This window comes from Bos mutus, chromosome 21, assembly GCF_027580195.1.
Source record: "Bos mutus isolate GX-2022 chromosome 21, NWIPB_WYAK_1.1, whole genome shotgun sequence".
Classification (NCBI taxonomy): domain Eukaryota; kingdom Metazoa; phylum Chordata; class Mammalia; order Artiodactyla; family Bovidae; genus Bos; species Bos mutus.
In genome coordinates, this window is record NC_091637.1 from 6,772,519 (window position 1) to 6,790,642 (window position 18,124).

At 39.0% G+C, this 18,124-nt stretch overlaps 1 protein-coding gene across 5 annotated transcripts in view; it reads left to right on the forward strand.

Annotated features, from left to right (window-relative positions):
• Positions 1-18,124, forward strand: part of TTC23 (tetratricopeptide repeat domain 23) — a 165,182-nt gene that overhangs the window by 25,605 nt on the left and 121,453 nt on the right. The window contains exon 1 of one of the 5 annotated variants that reach the window (XM_070358183.1): positions 4,813-4,958. The exons of the other annotated variants lie outside the window; for them this stretch is intronic. The gene's annotated coding sequence lies outside the window, so the exon portion shown is untranslated. Of the gene's footprint in view, positions 1-4,812; positions 4,959-18,124 lie in introns of those variants that run through there. 5 annotated transcript variants of the gene reach the window in all.

Sequence of the window (18,124 nt, forward strand, 5' to 3'; positions counted from 1 at the left end):
CCCATCTTGCTTTTGTATCCACTCAGCCAGTCTATATCTTTTGGTTGGTGAGTTTAATCCATTTACATTTAAGGTACTTATTGATACGTATGATCCTTTTTGCTAATTGTTTTAGGTTTATTTTTGTAAATCTTTTCCTTCTTTTGTGTTTCCTGTGTAGAGAAGTTCCTTTATCATTTGTTTTTAAACCGGCTTAGTGGTGCTGAATTCTCTTAAATTTTGCTTGTCTGGAAAACTTGATTTCTTCATCAAATCTGAATGAGAGTCTAACTGAGTAGAATATTCTTGGTTATAGGTTCTTCTGTTTCATCACTTGGAATAGGTCGTGCCATTCCCTTCTAGCTTATAGAGTTTCTGTTGAGAAATCGACTGATAACCTTTTGGGATTTCCCTTGTATATTATTTGTCTTTTTTCCCTTGTTACTTTTAATAATTTATCTTTGTCTTTAATTTTTGTCAGTTTGATTACTATGTTTTGGTGTGTTCTTCCTGTTATCCTGCCTGGGACGGTCTGTGCTTCCTGAACTTGGGTGACTATATCCTTTCACATGTTGGGGAAGTTTTCAGCTATTATCTCTTCAAATATTTTCTTGGATCCTCTGCCTCTCTCTTCTCCTGGGACGGTTATAATGTGAATATCGGTGTGTTTAATGTTGTCACAGAGATCTCTTATACTGTCTTCATTTCTTTTCATTCTTTTTTTCCATATTCTGTTTTGTAGCATTGTTTTTCACCATTCTGTCTTTCAGGTCACTTATCTGTCTTTCTGCCTCAGTTATTTTGCTATTGATTCCTTCTATTGCATTGTTCACCTCTGTTTGTTTCTTCTTTAGTTCTCCTAAGCCTTTGGTAAACATTTGCATCTTCTCCATTCTTTTTCCCAGATCCTGAATCATCTTCACTATCATTATTCAGAATTCTTTTTCTGGGAGGTTGCCTATCTCCACTTCATTTAGTTGTTTTTCTGGGGATTTATCTTATTCCTTCATCTGTGACATAACCCTATTTCTTTTCATTTTAGTTAGCTTTCTGTGATTGTTGTATTAGTTTTGGAGGCTGCTGGGATTGTAGTTCTTATTTCTTCTGTCTTCTCTCTGGTGCATGAGGATAAGAGGCTTGTGCAAGCTTCCTGATGGGAAGGACTGGCTGTGGGGAAAAATGGGTCTTGCTCTGGTCGTGCTCTCATCTTGCTCAGTAAAACTTTAATCCAAGTGTCTGCTGATGGGTAGAGCTGTGTCAGTTTGTTATCTGGCCTGAAATGACCCAGTCCTGGAGTCCACAGGCTCTGTGGTAGGGCTATTGGCAAGCTCCAAGAGAATTTACGCTGAGACATATCTCCCAGGAACACTGCTACCAGTTCCCCTGTCCCTGTGGTGGGTCTCTGCCAACCCACACCTCTTCAGAAGACCCTCAAACATTCACAGGTAGGTCTGGCTCAGTCTTCTGTGGGGTTGCTGTTCCTTTCCCCTCAGTCCTGGTGTGTACAAAGTTTTGTTTATGTCTGTCAAGAGTGGCATCTCTGTTTCCCCCAGTCCTGTGGGGAGTCCTGTAATCAAATCCCACTGGCCTTCAAAGTCGATTCCCTGGGCATTCCCAGCCCCTTGGCTGCATCTCCAGGCTGGAAAGCCTGATATGGGACCGAGAACCTTCACAACAGTGCAAGGACTTCTTCGATATCATTGTTCTCCAGGTTGTGGGTCTCCCACCCAGAGGGTATAGGATTCGATTTTATAGTGATTGTGCCCCTCCTACTGTTTCATTGTGGTTTCTCCTTTGTCCTTGGATGTGGGGTATCTTTTTTTGCTGGGTTCCAATGTCTTCCTGTTGATGGTTGTTCAACAGCCAGTTGCAATTTTGGTGCTGTGGAAGAAGATATAATGGTATATTCTCATGTGCTAATTGGCCATTCATGCGTCTTTTTTGGTAAAATATCTATTCAGATTTTTTTGCCTGTTTATAAATTTGGTTATTTGTTGTCTTATTATTGAGTTGTAAGTGTATTTTGAATAAAATCCTTTGTTAGACATATGCTGCTGCTGCTAAGTCGCTTCAGTCGTGTCCGACTCTGTGATACCCCATAGACGGCAGCCCACCAGGCTCCCCCGTCCCTGGGATTCTCCAGGCAAGAACACTGGAGTGGGTTGCCATTTCCTTCTCCAATGCGTGAAAGTGAAATGACATATTTGCAAATAGTTTGTCCCATTTCATGGGTTGTCTTTTAGAGCAATAAGTTTTTAATTTTGTTGGAGTCCTATTTATCTATTTTTTTCCTTTTTTCACTTGTGTCTTTGTTTTTCTAAGAATCTTTGCCTAACCCAAGCTTATACCTAGTTTCATGTTCTATGAACTTTTTATAGTTTTAGATCTTCCTTTTATGTCTTTGATCCAGTTGGAGTTAAGTTTTGTATATGGTATGATATAAGGCTCCAGCTCAGTTCTTTGGCATGTGCCTATCCAAGTTGTTTCAACACCAGTGATTAGAGGACTAGTCTCTTCTGAATTATTTATCTTGGCATACTTTTCAAAAAACAACTGACAGTAAATGTAACTGTTTATTAAGCAGATTCTCAATTCTATCCCACTGAATTTTTTTTTTTTTTTTTCTGATAGTATGGCCTTTTATTGAGAGTCACAGAACAAAACTAGGTCTCTGGAACCAGGTGCCTCCCAGGTACAGCTTCTGCCACAGGCCTGTTCCTGCGGGAGGAGGCTGGCAACCTGGCCTGAGACACACACTGGGTACACACACTGGGCATACAGATCAGGGGCACTGGGCCTGGCAGTGGGACCTTCATCACCCCAACTGCCAGCCCCTCATGTGAGTTGGCAGCATGACCTCTTCTCCATGGGGGCCTACTCTGAGGGGGCTATGAGTTTGAAAGATACCCTACATCCAAGGACAAAGGAGAAGCCACAACAAAACAGTAGGAGGGGCACAATCACTATAAAATCAAATCCTATACCCTCTGGGTGGGAGACCCACAACCTGGAGAACAGTGATATGAAAGAAGTCCTTGCACTGTTGTGAAGGTTCTCAGCTCCACATCAGGCTCCCCAGCCTGGAGATGCAGCCAAGGGGCTGGGAATGCCCGAGTTGGGGTGGAGGGGGACGGGTCTCCACTCTATCCCACTGAACTTTATGTCAGTTCTGTGTCAGCACCACACTCTTTTGATTATTTTAGCTTTGTAGTAATTTTTTTTTAATCGGAAATATAATTCCTCCAAGTTTGTTCTTTTCAAGATCATTTTAGCTTCTAGGTCTCTTATATTTCCATATGAATTTAAGGTCAGATTCTAGGGGGCAGCAAGAGGCAGCTGGAATTTTGATAAAGGTTACGTTAACTGTATAGTTCAATATTTGGGAAGCATTGCTATTTTAGTGTTATTAAGGCTTCTAGTCCATAAACATGCAATGTCTCTTCATTTATTTAATATTCTTTGACTACTTTAAGTAGTGTTTTTCAGTGTAAAAGTCTCATACTTTTTTGATAAATCAAAAAAAAAAGTTTTGTTAAAAAAGTTAAATCAAACTTTTTTGTTTTGTTTATCCCTGAATATTTTATTTTTTTGATGTTTTTCTTGTGAATGAAAATGTTTTCTTAATTTCATTTTTAAATAGAAATACAATTCTTGTTTCTTTTATATCCTGCAACCTTGCTGATTTGTTCAGTAGTTTCTAGTAGTTTTTTTTGTTTGTTTGTTTGTTTTTCAGTATGAATCCCTTAGGATTTTCTACATATAGGATCATGTCATCTAATAATAAGGTTTAATTTCTTCCTTTCTAATATGCATACCTTTTGTATCTTTTTCTTGCCTTATCGCACTGTTTAGAACATCCATTCCCATCTTGAATACAAGCGGTGAGAGCAAACATCCTTGCCTTGTTTCCAGCCTTGGGATGAAAGCATGCAAACGTTCACCATTAAGTGTGATGTTTGACCTTAAGTTTTTAAAATCAAATCTTTTATCAGGTTGAAGAAGTTTTTGTCATAAATGGATGTTGGATTTTGCCAAATAATTTTTCTTTATCTATCAAGATGATCATGCAGTTTTCCCCCCCTCTATTTTTTAAATATGGTATATTACATTAATGATTTCATATGTTAAGCAAACCTTACATTCCCAGATGAATCTCCCTCGGTCATAGCTTATCATCTGTTTATATGTCCCTAGATTTGGCTTGCATATATTTTGTTGAGGATTTTTTGTGTTCATATTTATCAAGCATTATTGGTTTGCTGTTTTTGTGTGTTGTCTTTGTCTGGCCTTGGTATCAGGAAATGGCTTCCTGATTCTATATTAGTGGCTTCATAGAATAAGCTGGAAAGTGTTCCCTTTCCTTTTTTTCTGAGGCTTGCAAAAAATACACATTATTATTTTCTTGAAAGTTTTTGTAGAATTTACAACTGAAGCTATCTGGGCATAGGTTTAACTTTGTGTAAATATTTTCAGTTACTAACTTATTTGTTTGTTATAATTCTATTCAGATTTTCTGTTTCCATTTTATTCAGTTTTGGTATTCTGTATCTTTATGGGATGTTTTTCTATTTCACAGCTTTTTGATGCTGCAGCTTACATACGGGCAAGATTGGTTTTCAACTAGTACACTCTCATGCAGTCATAATGGTTATTATATCCTAAGAGCCAGTACCCTGAGAGAGCTCCTGCCTCTTCTCTAGCCTCTCTACAGCTCCCCACCTGTCAGCACCTAAAGGTTAACATCTGTAACAGCTGGGGACATTCGGAACCTAGCTAACTCCAACATCGTTGTCATCTGTACAGATTGATTGGTCCTCCTGCCATACCAGTTATTAAATTTATGAACATCACCTTTTGGAAATGGAAGACTGAGTCCCCACTTCAGACCTCTACTTCCTCTCACTTTGATCTGGTGTTGATCATGTGCTTCAGCATTCTACTGGACAGGTCTGGCAGAAGGAATAGCATCAATTGATTGGGTATGTCTGTCTGATAGTTGTGGGCCAGTGGATTGTGAGACTTGGGAAGTCAATGTGTAGGCCTAGGCTGATTTCTAAAGAAAATTTAAATCCCAGCTATGGCTATTAGAAAGAAAAGAAAAGTGGCTGATGATAAACGTGTAGCTCAAAGTAAGTGAACTGGAAAATGTGTCTTTGTGCTAAAGGTATTACTGTATGGTGCCACACATATTAAAAGGAAGATTGTTACCAAGCCTAAGCTCATTCTGTTTGACGCATGACAGGCTAATAAATTGAGAGAGGAGTTGTTGGAGCATGGAATGATGACTTTAATCAGAAGGGTAGCAGACAAAGGAGATGATAGACTTGAGTGCCCAAAAACCATCTTATCTCAGTCAGGATTCAGGGTTGTTCCTGAATTATTTTCTGAATATAATCCTGAATTATACAGGATTGTATAAAACAATAGGGAGGGGGAAGGGGCTTTCAGTGGCCCTGAGCAATGGCAGAATAGGGCTGTTAACTGGTTGCTGGCTGACAGTTGCTCACTTGGTTGGGAGAGGGGTCCCACCAGAATCCCCCAACCCACTGCTGAGTGGGACTATTATAGCTAGCGTCTGTCTCAGTGGAGTGTGCAGGCAGGAGCCAGGGAGGGAAAGGCCCCTTATGCCTTAGGTCCCATATGGGACCACTGCCAAAAGTTCACTGATTGAAATGCTTTCAGAAGGCAGGCAAGTAACATTCCTCATTTCATTGATTCAAAGATGCACATTTCTTTTGGCATTTAAACATCTTTGAAACTGGAGTGCATGTTACAACTGATTGTAAGTCATAGTTTAATGGCAGTGTCATTTCTGTCTTGTTGTTATAAAATACTAGCATCATAATCAGATGTTTTGAAAATCACATCCTTTTATGTCAGCCCTGCACTTTGAAAGAGAGGTATAGATACAAATACTTATTCTTCTACCATGAGAAAAACAACAGGGGACGTGACAAATGGCAGCTACTTTGTTGTTTTTGTGTAGGAGCCAATAGAGAGAGTTTCAGTTCAGTTCAGTCGTTCAGCATGTCCGACTCTTTGTGACCCCATGGACTGCAGCACACCAGGCTTCCCTGTCCATCACCAACTCCTGGAGTTTGCTCAAACTCATGTCCATCAAGTCAGTGATGCCATCCATCCACCGCATCCTCTGTTGTCCCCTTCTCCTCCCACCTTCAATCTTTCCCAGCATCAGGGTCTTTTCCAGTGAGTCAGTTCTTTGCATCAGGTGGCCAAAGTATTAGGGTTTCAGCTTCAGCATCAGTCCTCCCAATGAATATTCAGGGATGATTTCCTTTAGGATAGACTGGTTGGATCTCCTTGCAGTCTAAGGGACTCTCAAGAGTCTTCTCCAACACCACAAGTCAAAAGCATCAATTCTTCAGCACTCAGCCTTCTTCATGGTACAACTCTCACATCCATACATGACTAGTGGAAAAACCATAGCTCTGATTAGATGGACCTTTGTTGGAAAAGTAATGTCTCTGCTTTTTAATATGCTGTCTAGGTTGATCATAGCTTTTCTTCCAAGGAGCAAGTGTCTTTTAATTTCATGGCTGCAGTCACCATCTGCAGTGATTTTGAAGCACCCCCCCCAAAATAGTCTGTCTTTGTTTCCCCATCTATTTGCTGTGAAGTGATTGGACCAGATGCCATGATCTTAGTTTTCTGAATGTTGAGTTTTAAGCCAAACTTTTCACTCTCCTCTTTCACCTTCATCAAGAGGCTCTTTAGTTCTTCTTCACTTTCTGCCATAAGGGTGGTGTGATCTGCATATCTGAGGTTATCGATATTTCTCCTGGCAATCTTGATTCCAGCTTGTGCTTCATACAGCCTGGCATTTCACATGATGTACTCTGCATATAATTTAAATAAGCAGGGTGACAATATGCAGCCTTTCCCGATTTGGAACCAGAACAACAGACTGGTTCTAACTGTTGCTTCTTGATGTGCATACAGATTTCTCAGGAGGCAGGTAAGCTGGTCTGGTATTCCCGTCTCTTTAAGAATTTTCCACAGTTTGTTGTGATCCACACGGTCAAAGGCTTTGGCATAGTCAATAAAGCAGAAGTAGATTTTTTTCTGCTACCGCTATAGAGTGCAACTGGCACTCTATAGAGTAGTAGTAGAGTATAGAGTAGTGGCAACTGGCAAACTGGAGACTGCATCCTACCTCCAGGAGCAGTTGCCCTTTCCCCCACTACCCCACCTAATGCTTTCCTGTGGTGACATAGGCCCAGTGTTCATGAGTGTTAGGAGTTTTCAAAGGAAGCCAGAAATCCAGAAATCTAGATTTTTATTTGAAACTTTTAATTTTAAAATATGGCTCAATTTTTTAACTGGCCAGAAAGGAAAAAGGAAGAAAAAAGAAAAGGTAAATGGGGTTAGATTCAGATTGTATCTTCTATTTTAAGGATTTGATAGTAAGAGAGAACATGAAAAAAAATAAAAGTTGAGAACAAAAGAAATAAAAAGAGGAAAGTCAATTACAAAGTTTAACACTGGGTTCAGAGGCTCAGACTAGCAAATACCACAGGGCATATTATGTGTATAGCTCTTAAAATTTAATTTCTGCCTCCCCTAAACTTACCTGGTGGCTCAGATGGTAAAGCGTCCGCCTGCAATGCGGGACACCCAGGTTCAATCCCTGGGTTGGGAAGATATCCTGGAGAAGGAAATGGCAACCCACTCCAGTACTCTTGCCTGGAAAATTCCATGGACTGAGGAGCCTGGTAGGCTACAGTCCATGGGGTCGCAGAGTCGGACACAACTGAGTGACTTCACTTTCACTTTCTCCCCTAAACAGAAGAAAGTGTGGTAAAATTTGCTCAAGATGTTGTATTTCCTGATTATAAAAATATGATTACTTTTAAATTACATTCTTAGGTTTACAAAACAAAAGCATTTGACTGCTGCTACTACAGATTGTGATCAATGAAAGGATGGATGATAAGATGGGAAACAAAAATTATTAGAAGACCAGGATTCTGATTCTGGCCTTGCAACATAGGGCAAGTAATTGAGCATCACTCAGCTTCATATACCTCATTTATAAAACAGGGGTAATCATACCTGCCCCTGTACCTCACATGGCTGTGGTAAGGGCCACATGAGATAAAATATGTGAAAGTATAAAGTGTTACATAAATATGTTATTAGTATTTCTCACATTCCATAAGTAGTTGGGTCAGCACAGGTTCTGGAGTCTCAGATTCCCCATCTCAAGCTACAGCTCTTTCTCTAGGCCATACCACCTATGGAATTGTTTATCTTGTCTTGCCAATAGAGCAAGAGCTTATTATAAGAAAAAGTCAGCCAGCACCTTAGAATCTGAGCCTCAGTACTGTGTGGTGTAGGCAAAGCTTAGATGTTGAACCTGAAAGATTGGCATTTCACATTTTGAAGGGCTACCCAGGGATAAGAGGTTGTCCAAGATTATGGTTCATCTGTATCTTTCTCATAGTCTGACCTTAGGCTAGTTCTTTCCCTCTGTGTTTGACATCTTCATTCTATTTTGCTTTATAAAAAAAAAGCTCCTACTTCTTTTTGGTGAAAATGTAAAACTCTATTATGGATTAAGGAGTGGTCAAACTTTACATTGGTATAAACTATAAGATATAGATATAGTCTATATCCAGACTAACTGTTTCAACACTTGCCTCTAGCCCATCTCAAATCTTATTTGAAAGTGAGCATTGAGGAAAAGGGGGCTACAGAGGATGAGATGGTTTGATGACATCATTGACTCAATGGACATGAGTTTGAGCAAACTCTGGGAGGTAGTAAAGGACAGGGAAGCCTGGAGTGCCACAGTTCATGGGGTCGCAAAGAGTCAGACGTGACTGGGCAACTTAACAACAATAGAATAAGTTATAATTTTTTAAGGAAAGAAAAAACTTAACTTTAAAAAGGTGTCATTCTTTTTAGAATGACGAGTGACTTGCTTCTAACTACTAAATTGGATATTATACATAAACTTTCTTCCTTAACCTTAACTTAACCTTCCTTAACCTCAAAATCAGTCTGGCTGAGACCAAATTGATTGTCTCATTGGAAGGGTGATTGCCCTCTATCTCGCAACTTCTATTCATGACATTACCATTTTTAAATGTTGGTAATCTTTTTCGTGGTGTTGGAGAAGACTCTTGAGAGTCCCTTGGACTGCAAGGAGATCAAACTGGTCAGTCCTAAAAGAAATCAACCCTGAATATTCATTGGAAGGACTGACGCTGAAGCTGAAGCTCCAGTACTTTGGCCACCTGATGTGAAGAGCCGGCACACTGAAAAAGACCCTGATGCTGGGAAAGATAGAAGGCATGAGGAGAAGGGGATGACAGGGGACAAGATAGTTGGATGGCATCACCAACTCAATGGACATGAGTTTAAGCAAGCTCCAGGAGATGGTGAAGGACAGGGCAGCCTGGCGTGCAACAGTCCTTGGGGTTGCAAAGAGTTGGAAACTACTGAGCAACTGAACAACAACAAAACTTTTTCTGAGAATGGACCGATAGTAAATATTTTAGGCCGTGAGGGCCGTAAGGTTTCTGTTACAGGCTGTTCACCTCTGCTGTTGTATTGTGAAAGCAGCCTTAGACAGCATGTAAGTAAATGAGCAGGGCTGTGTCCCAATAAAGCTTTAGTTACAAAAACAGACTAGGCAGGATTTCCCATTGTCAAAATGTGCCAAGCCCTATTATAGAGTCTCAGGATGAAAATATCAAGAGTTGGTTTTGATTGTCCCTCTTCTTTAATTTTTATATCTAAGTAGCTCTCTAGTTGGGCTTCCCTGGTGGCTCAGTGGTAAAGAATTCTCCTGCAAATGCAGAAGATGCAAGTTTAAACCCTGGGTCAGGAAGATCCCCTGGAGAAGGAAATGGCAAACCACTTCAGTATTCTTGCTGGGAAATCACCTGGACAGAGGAGCTTGGTGCCTGGGGTTGCAAAGAGTTGGACATGACTGAGTGACTAAACAACAACAAAAATGACTAATGATGTTGAGCAGCTTTTCATGTGCATATTTGTCATTGATGTATGTTCCTTTTGAAATATCTGTTACAATATTTTGCCTGTTTTATAGTAAGCTGTTTGTTTTCTTATTATTGAATTTTGAGAATTCTTTATACATTCAAGATACAAGTCCTATATTAGATACATATTTTGTAAATATTTTCTCCCAGCCTATAACTTGTCTTTCCATCGTCTTTCATGGTTTTTTACAAAAAGCAGACATCTTTAATTTTTAAGTCCAATTTGTCGTTTTTCTTTTTATGAATTTTTGTGTGTCACATCTAGGTAAAATCTTTGCCTAGTCCAAGGTCACAGACATTTTCTTGTAGAAGTCTATATTTCATGTTGAGTTAATTCTTGTACATGCTGTGAGGTATGGATCAAAGATTTTTGTTTTGTTTTGTTTTTTGTTTTGATTCTACATGTGAACATTCATGTAGAATGTTGTTGTTATAGCATCATTTGTTGAATAGTTGTTATAGCATCGTTTGTTGAACAGACTATTCTTTCTCCAATAAATTGCCTTTACAGCTTTGTCAACAATCAGTTGTTTATTTGTGAGCATCCATTCCTGGACTCTCCTTTCTGTTCCATTCATCTATTTGTCTGTCTTGACAGCAATACCAAACTCCCTTTGTTACTGTAGCTTTATAATAAATCTTGATAAAAAGTGGTGTTTGTCCTGTAACTTTGTTCTTTTATTTTTTTTTTTTTTTCAATTTTATTTTTAAAAAAAAATCACATGCTCCCCATCCTGAACCCTCCTCCTCCCAACCTCCCCATACCATCCCCTGGGCCTTCCCAGCGCACCAGCCCCAAGCATCCAGCATCGTGCACTGAACCTGGACTGGCATCTCGTTTCATACATGACATTTCACATGTTTCAATGACATTCTCCCAAATCTTCCCACCCTCTCCCACAGAGTCCATAAGACTGTTCTATACATCAGTGTCTCTTTTGCTGTCTCGTACACAGGGTTATCGTTACCATCTTTCTAAATTCCATATACATGCGTTAGTATACTGTATTTATATTTTTCCTTCTGGCTTACTTCACTCTGTATAATAGGCTCCAGTTTCATCCACCTCATTAGAACTGATTCAAGTGTATTCTTTTTAATGGCTGAGTAATACTCCATTGTGTATATGTACCACAGCTTTCTTATCCATTCATCTGCTGATGGACATCTAGGTTGCTTCCATGTCTTGGCTATTATAAACAGTGCTGCGATGAACATTGGGGTACACGTGTCTCTTTCCCTTCTGGTTTCCTCAGTGTGTATGCCCAGCAGTGGGATTGCTGGATCATAAGGCAGTTCTATTTCCAGTTTTTTAAGGAATCTCCACACTGTTCTCCATAGTGGCTGTACTAATTTGCATTCCCACCAACAGTGTAAGAGGGTTCCCTTTTCTCCACACCCTCTCCAGCATTTATTATTTGTAGACTTTTGGATCGCAGCCATTCTGACTGGTGTGAAATGGTACCTCATAGTGGTTTTAATTTGCATTTCTCTGATAAAGAGTGATGTTGAACATCTTTTCAAGTGTTTGTTAGCCATCTGTATGTCTTCTTTGGAGAAATGTCTATTTAGATCTTTGGCCCATTTTTTGATTGGGTCATTTATTTTTCTGGAGTTGAGCTGTAGGAGTTGCTTGTATATTTTTGAGATTAGTTGTTTGTCGGTTGCTTCATTTGCTATTATTTTCTCCCATTCTGAAGGCTGTCTTTTCACCTTGCTAATAGTTTCCTTTGATGTGCAGAAGCTTTTAAGTTTAATTAGGTCCCATTTGTTTATTTTTGCTTTTATTTCCAATATTCTGGGAGGTGGGTCATAGAGGATCCTGCTGTGATGTATGTCAGAGAGTGTTTTGCCTATGTTCTCCTCTAGGAGTTTTATAGTTTCTGGTCTTATGTTGAGATCTTTAATCCATTTTGAGTTTATTTTTGTATATGGTGTTAGAAAGTGTTCTAGTTTCATTCTTTTACAAGTGGTTGACCAGATTTCCCAGCACCACTTGTTAAAGAGATTGTCTTTAATCCACTGTATATTCTTGCCTCCTTTGTCAAAGATAAGGTGTCCATATGTGCGTGGATTTATCTCTGGGCTTTCTATTTTGTTCCATTGATCTATATTTCTGTCTTTGTGCCAGTACCATACTGTCTTGATAACTGTGGCTTTGTAGTAGAGCCTGAAGTCAGGTAGGTTGATTCCTCCAGTTCCATTTTTCTTTCTCAAGATCGCTTTGGCTATTCGAGGTTTTTTTTGTATTTCCATACAAATTGTGAAATTATTTGTTCTAGCTCTGTGAAGAATACTGTTGGTAGCTTGATAGGGATTGCGTTGAATCTATAAATTGCTTTGGGTAGTATACTCATTTTCACTATATTGATTCTTCCAATCCATGAACATGGTATATTTCTCCATCTATTAGTGTCCTCTTTGATTTCTTTCACCAGTGTTTTATAGTTTTTTTATATATATAGGTCTTTAGTTTCTTTAGGTAGATATATTCCTAAGTATTTTATTCTCTTCGTTGCAATGGTGAATGGAATTGTTTCCTTAATTTCTCTTTCTGTTTTCTCATTATTAGTGTGTATAGGAATGCAAGGGATTTCTGTGTGTTGATTTTATATCCTGCAACTTTACTATAATCATTGATTAGTTCTAGTAATTTTCTGGTGGAGTCTTTAGGGTTTTCTATGTAGAGGATCATGTCATCTGCAAATAGTGAGAGTTTTACTTCTTTTTTCCAATTTGGATTCCTTTTATTTCTTTTTCTGCTCTGATTGCTGTAGCCAAAACTTCCAAAACTATGTTGAATAGTAATGGTGAAAGTGGGCACCCTTGTTTTGTTCCTGACTTTAGAGGAAATGCTTTCAATTTTTCACCATTGAGGATAATGTTTGCTGTGGGTCTGTCATATATAGCTTTTATTATGTTGAGGTATGTTCCTTCTATTCCTGCTTTCTGGAGAGTTTTTATCATAAATGGGTGTTGAATTTTGTCAAAGGCTTTCTCTGCATCTATTGAGATAATCATATGGTTTTTGTTTTTCAATTTGTTAATGTGGTGTATTACATTGATTGATTTGCGGATATTGAAGAATCCTTGCATCCCTGGGATAAAGCCCACTTGGTCATGGTGTATGATCTTTTAATGTGTTGTTGGATTCTGATTGCTAGAATTTTGTTTAGGATTTTTGCATCTATGTTCATCAGTGATATTGGCCTGTAGTTTTCTTTTTTTTGTGGCATCTTTGTCAGGTTTTGGTATTAGGGTGATGGTGGCCTCATAGAATGAGTTTGGAAGTTTACCTTCCTCTGCAATTTTCTGGAAGAGTTTGAGCAGGATAGGTGTTAGCTCTTCTCTAAATTTTTGGTAGAATTCAGCTGTGAAGCCGTCTGGACCTGGGCTTTTGTTTGCTGGAAGATTTTTGATTACAGTTTCAATTTCCATGCTTGTGATGGGTCTGTTAAGGTTTTCTATTTCTTCCTGGTCGAGTTTTGGAAAGTTGTACTTTTCTAAGAATTTGTCCATTTCTTCCTCGTTGTCCATTTTATTGACATATAATTGTTGATAATAGTCTCTTATGATCCTTTGTATTTCTATGTTGTCTGTTGTGATCTCTCCACTGTCATTTCTAATTTTATTGATTTGATTTTTCTCCCTTTGTTTCTTGATGAGTCTGGCTAATGGTTTGTCAATTTTATTTATCCTTTCAAAGAACCAGCTTTTGGCTTTGTTGATTTTTGCTATGGTCTCTTTTGTTTCTTTTGCATTTATTTCTGCTCTAATTTTTAAGATTTCTTTCCTTCTACTAACCCTGGGGTTCTTCATTTCTTCCTTTTCTAGTTGTTTGAGGTGTAGAGTTAGGTTATTTATTTGACTTTTTCTTGTTTCTTGAGGTGTGCCTGTATTGCTATGAACTTTCCCCTTAGGACTGCTTTTACTGTGTCCCACAGGTTTTGGGTTGTTGTGTTTTCATTTTCATTCGTTTCTATGCAAATTTTGATTTCTTTTTTTGATTTCTTCTGTGATTTGTTTGTTATTCAGCAGCGTGTTGTTCAGCCTCCATATGTTGGAATTTTTAATAGTTTTTCTCCTGTAATTGAGATCTAATCTTACTGCATTGTGGTCAGAAAAGATGCTTGGAATGATTTCTATTTTTTTGAATTTACCAAGGCTAGCTTTATGGCCCAGGATGTGATCTATCCTGGAGAAGGTTCCATGTGCGCTTGAGAAAAAGGTGAAATTCATTGTTTTGGGATGAAATGTCCTATAGATATCAATTAGGTCTAACTGGTCTATTGTATCATTTAAAGTTTGTGTTTCCTTATTAATTTTCTGTTTAGTTGATCTATCCATAGGTGTGAGTGGGGTATTAAAGTCTCCCACTATTATTGTGTGTTATTGTTAATTTCTCCTTTCATACTTGTTAGCATTTGTCTTACATACTCATGGTGCTCCCGTGTTGGGTGCATATATATTTATAATTGTTATATCTTCTTCTTGGATTGATCCTTTGATCATTATGTAGTGACCTTCTTTGTCTCTTTTCACAGCCTTTGTTTTAAAGTCTATTTTATCTGATATGAGTATTGCTACTCCTGCTTTCTTTTGGTCCCTATTTGCATGGAAAATCTTTTTCCAGCCCTTCACTTTCAGTCTGTATGTGTCCCCTGTTTTGAGGTGGGTCTCCTGTAGACAACATATGTAGGGTCTTGTTTTTGTATCCATTCAGCCAGTCTTTGTCTTTTTGGTTGGGGCATTCAACCCATTTACGTTTAAGGTAATTACTGATAAGTATGATCCCGTTGCCATTTACTTTATTGTTTGGGGTTGAATTTATACACCATTTTTGTGTTTCCTGTCTAGAGAATATCCTTTAGTATTTGTTGTAGAGCTGGTTTGGTGGTGCAGAATTCTCTCAGCTTTTGCTTATCTGAGAAGCTTTTGATTTCTCCTTCATACTTGAATGAAATCCTTGCTGGGTACAATAATCTGGGCTGTAGGTTATTTTCTTTCATCATTTTAAGTATGTCTTGCCATTCCCTCCTGGCTTGAAGAGTTTCTATTGAAAGATCAGCTGTTATCCTTATGGGAATTCCCTTGTGTGTTATTTGTTGTTTTTCCCTTGCTGCTTTTAATATTTGTTCTTTGTGTTTGATCTTTGTTAATTTGAGTAATATGTGTCTTGGGGTGTTTCTTTTTGGGTTTATCCTGTTTGGGATTCTCTGGGTTTCTTGGACTTGGGTGATTATTTCCTTCCCAGTTTAGGGAAGTTTTCAACTATTATCTCCTCAAGTATTTTCTCATGGTCTTTCTTTTGTCTTCTTCTTCTGGAACCCCTATGATTCAATGTTGTAGCGTTTAATATTGTCCTGGAGGTCTCTGAGATTGTCCTCATTTCTTTTAATTCGTTTTTCTTTTATTCTCTCTGATTCATTTATTTCTACCATTCTATCTTCTAATTCACTAATCCTATCTTCTGCCTCTGTTATTCTACTATTTGTTGCCTCCAGAGTGTTTTTAATTTCATTTATTGCATTATTCATTGTATATTGACTCTTTTTATTTCTTCTAGGTCCTTGTTAAACCTTTCTTGCATCTTCTCAATCCTTGTCTCCAAGCTATTTATCTGTGATTCCATTTTAATTTCTAGATTTTGGATCAATTTCACTATCATTATTCGGAATTCTTTATCAGGTAGATTCCCTATCTCTTCCTCTTTTGTTTGGTTTGGTGGGCATTTATCCTGTTCCTTTATTTGCTGGCTATTCCTCTGTCTCTTCATCTTGTTTAAATTGCTGAGTATGGGGTGTCCTTTCTGTATTCTGGCAGTTTGTGGAGTTCTCTTTATTGTGGCTATTCCTCACTGTGTGTGGGTTTGTACAGGTGGCTTGTCAAGGTTTCCTGGTTAGGGAAGCTTGTGTCAGTGTTCTGATGGGTGGAACTGTATTTCTTCTCTTTGTTCAGTCGCTGTGGGGAGGGAGGGAGGGATGCTGCAAGCAAATAACACTGGCGTCGCTTCAGAGGTGCCTCAGCCACACTGGGTCTGCCCCCGCTCACTGCGCGCGTAGCCTCCCTGCCCACACTGCTCGGGCTCTAGGTTGTTCCGCTGAACAATCCAAGGCTGGCCCTGGGTTGCATGTACCTCCCAGGTCCAAGCCGCTCAGGTTCAGGCACTCGGATAGTCCTCAGAGGCGCAGACTCAGTTGGGCCTGAGTATTGTGCTCTTCCCAGGTCCGAGCAGCTCAAGTGATGAGGTGTTTGGCGGCGCCAATGCTGCGACTTATCGCCTCCCGCCACTCGGTTATCTGGGCGCAAAACCGCGCACCTTCTTAGGCAGATGTTAACCGTCCAGACCCCAAGAAGTTTTAGTTAGCAAAGAAGCCTGCTTACAGTTTTATAGATAATGTCTCTCTGGGGCTGCGATTGCCCCCTCCGGCTCTGGCTGCCTATCACCGGAGGGGGAAGGTCTGCAGCCGGCTATCTCTGTTCAATTCTTTGTTCCGTGCACGGGCCTGGCGGTCTTAGGTTGGGGCTGGCTTTTCGCGTAGTAGATATCCCACAGTCTGGTTTGTTAGCCCAAATTATTTCGCTCAGATAGTGCTCAGGTATTCAGGCCAGATTCTTACTCTAGCGATGCAGCCCGCGCTGCGCCTCCCTGCCCAGCCCCGCTTGTTAATGGCGCCTGCAGGCGCTGCGCGCTGCTTCTCCACTGGGGAGTTACCGTAGGACTCGCAATCTTGAGTTTTAATTGTTTATTTATTTTTTCTTCCTGTTACGTTGCCCTCTGTGCTTCCAAAGCTCGGCACAGATTCGCAGTGAGAAGGTTTCCTGGTGTTTGGAAACTTCTCTCTTTTTAAGACTCCTTCCCGGGACGGAGCTCCGTCCCTCCCTCTTTGTCTCTTTTTTTGTCTTTTATATTTTTTTTCCTACCTCCTTTCAAGAGTTGGATTGCTTTTCTGGGTGCCTGATGTCCTCTGCCGGCATTCAGAAGTTGTTTTGTGGAATTTACTCGACGTTTAAATGCTCTTTTGATGAATTTGTGGGGAGAAAGTGTTCTCCTGTCCTACTCCTCCGCCATCTTGGCTCCTCCTCCCCAACTTTGTTCTTTTACAAAGTGTTTTGGGTATTCTATGTCCTTTGCATTTTTATGTGAGTTTTAGAAAGTTTTTTATTTCTTATTCAAAAAACATGCAAGGACTTGGATCGGGAAGTCTTTTAATCTATCAACTTGTTGAGAATTGACATCTTAACAATATTGAGTGTTTCAACCCATGAATATGGTAAATATTTATGTCTTCTTTAATATCCCTCAGCTATGTTTTGCAGTCTTTATTGTAAAAGTCATTATATTCATCTTGAAATGAATACTGCAGCTTTATTCTTTATATCATATTTTGAGATGCTAATGCATATAGTATTGTATTTTAATTTCAATTTGTTAATGCATAGAAATAGAATTTTTGTATAGTTCTCTTATATCCTACAGCTTTGTTCAACTCACTAATTCTAGGGGATTTTCTTCATAGTTCATCAGATTTTCAGTATAGATGATAATAGAGGTATATTATTCTGACTTAAGGCAGTTTTACTTTTTCCTTTTTATGATTTGGTTGCCTTTTATTTCTTTTTCTTGATTGATTGCACTAGCTAGAAACTCCAGTACAATGTTAAATAGAAATGCTGAGTGTGAACCTCCATATCTTGTTTCAGTTCTTAGGGGAAGAGACTTCAATTTTTCACTAATTTAGTTGTAGATTTTTCATAGATGCCCTTTATCAGGTTGAGGAAGTATTTTTGAATACTTTGAATAGAACAATATACAGTTCTACTCCTATTTTGTTAAGATTTTTTAATCAGAAATGGATATTAGAATAAACTGTTATGGTACATATATACAATGGAATATTACTCAGTCATAAAGAAGAATGAATTGGAGTCATTCACTAGAAGAATAAATTTCCAGTGAGGTGAATTAACCTAGAGCCTCTTATGCAGAGTGAAGGAAGTCAGAAAGAGAAAAACAAATATCATGTATTAATGCACATATATGGAGCCTAGGAAAAAATGGTACAGGTGAACCTGTTTGTAGGGCAACAATAGCACTGCATACATAGAGAACAGAC